Raw genomic sequence first — 1861 nt, 5'->3', positions numbered from 1 at the left:
CGTTTAGAGATGTAACTATCTGCGTCGCTGTGGTCACTCTCCATGTAGCATCAATTATGCTAATGCTAGCTGTCACGTTCTCTCGTCCTGGCCACACYTCCCCTCTCTAAACCCCGCCCCTCCCCTACCCACTTTAAAGCATTTTTCAAATTTCACCTTGGGGTGGAGTTATCTTTTCACGGGGGGTTGGGGGTGGGGGTAAGATACACTTTAAATGTCTAAATGAAACTGGAGTTTTTACGTTAACGCATGTTAGCTTTTAGCTAAAGAGAATGTGTTTGGGCATAATCTGATTTAACATGATGTCCCAGAAATCTTTATTACGTCGTCTCTCCCATGTGTACGGAGCCCTGAGTAGTTGCACGTGCCTTTCTGCTGCGTTTATTTCCCTACKTCTCCTGGCAGCGTTAARCATAGCCTGTACTAGCTGARTAGAYAGAATAATTACAACTTGCCCAATAGCAAGGCATTCACGAAAAAATTGCTTCATTGTCCCAAGATGATTAGCCTCTGCTAGTTAGCAAGTTTCACTTCCTGTTTAGTACCGCAAAGCTTGTCGCCGACATCTAACGTAATCACGCGTTGCGTAGCCTCGTTTATTCGCATCAAACAGTCGAGAGGGAAACTAGATGGAAACCGTCTAGATTCAAATTTTTATTTATTAAATTTTTTGCAAATTTTGAAAAGTTCAATAAAAATTCACTCTACAACTGGATGGAAACACAATTTTATTATCACAAAAGTTAATACTGCTCCAGAGGACTCTCAAGTGTTAAGAGTTTCCACTAGAGGTCTGAGCTGGACTGAAGACAGAGATCACAGCTGTGTCCTCCTCAACAGTACCCTGCACCACCTCAGAAACTGCACGAAGTGGTCCGGGGGTCTCCCACCTGAGTGTGATTTTCAGTTACAATACAGAGGAACTAAAATAAGGTGTGRAAAACAGGTTCAGTCATCAATACAAAAGAAAAAAGGGGAGAAAAAATGATTCATTCATGATGTAAATGAAGAAATTTAATTTAATTTATGACAATCAGTACATTGTGACATGTATGAACATTATTGTGTCAAATGTGAACTTATCTTAGGATTTTCACAATTTCATCTTAACATTTCGCAGAATCTTCTTGAAGATGAAATCMGAGGCAGTGATTGGTCCATGCCGGGGTTTCGTAACGTCATCCAGGATCAGCTTTGCAAATCATCTCTTCGCATGATTCTATTGGAATGTTTTATGGGTGTGTCCAAACGACTCGACAGCGCCACCTAATGTGAGAGAGGAACTGGTAAGTCCTGGAGAGTTGAAATTTTGCACATAGGTAGATCTCCCCAAATCAAGAAAAAAAGTCTCTTGGAGGTATGTCCTAAAACCGACAGGAAGTTGGCCATTTTGGGTCAAAGGTCAAATTTTGGCTGATTTTCAATTTCGTTCACATCGAACTTTTGCGAAGACTGACACATAAGAATTACTCCTACTTTGTTTAGAGTGAGAGTAAGTCTCAGCTTTTAGCTAAGATTTTTTTTACACTTAAGTCCACTCAACAGCATTCTTAAGAGTAATTCGATAACTACGGGCACTGGTCCTGATCCATTGATCCATCGTTCGCCCCATCCTACCATCACGATGTGAACAATACACTCAGGTACTGACCCTGTCTACCTGACTCGGACTTAAATCTAAAATATTTTGTCTCTAAAGCGTATAAAACCTTTTAAAACTGAGGTCAGACATCACCGCTTTGCCTTTAGCCACACATGATGAACATCCAGAGTCTTCATGTTTCCCTTTCTTCTCCTCACTTGTTTTAGTTTAGCTGCTGTTCTGTGTGTGTGTGTGTGTGTGTGTGTGTGTGTGTGTGTG

At 41.0% G+C, this 1861-nt stretch overlaps 1 long non-coding RNA gene across 1 annotated transcript in view; it reads left to right on the top strand.

Moving 5' to 3' along the window:
* Positions 1 to 1861, top strand: part of LOC106532798 (uncharacterized) — a 58650-nt gene that overhangs the window by 17697 nt on the left and 39092 nt on the right. Inside the window, exon 2 of the long non-coding RNA XR_001312149.1 lies at positions 1121 to 1286. This is a non-coding gene — a long non-coding RNA (uncharacterized LOC106532798). The remainder of the gene's footprint in view (positions 1 to 1120; positions 1287 to 1861) is intronic.

Source organism: Austrofundulus limnaeus, unplaced genomic scaffold (assembly GCF_001266775.1).
Source record: "Austrofundulus limnaeus strain Quisiro unplaced genomic scaffold, Austrofundulus_limnaeus-1.0 Scaffold832, whole genome shotgun sequence".
In the NCBI taxonomy this organism is placed as follows: Eukaryota; Metazoa; Chordata; class Actinopteri; order Cyprinodontiformes; family Rivulidae; genus Austrofundulus; species Austrofundulus limnaeus.
Note: the sequence above shows the minus strand (reverse complement) of the source record. Positions and strands in the feature narration are given on the sequence as shown.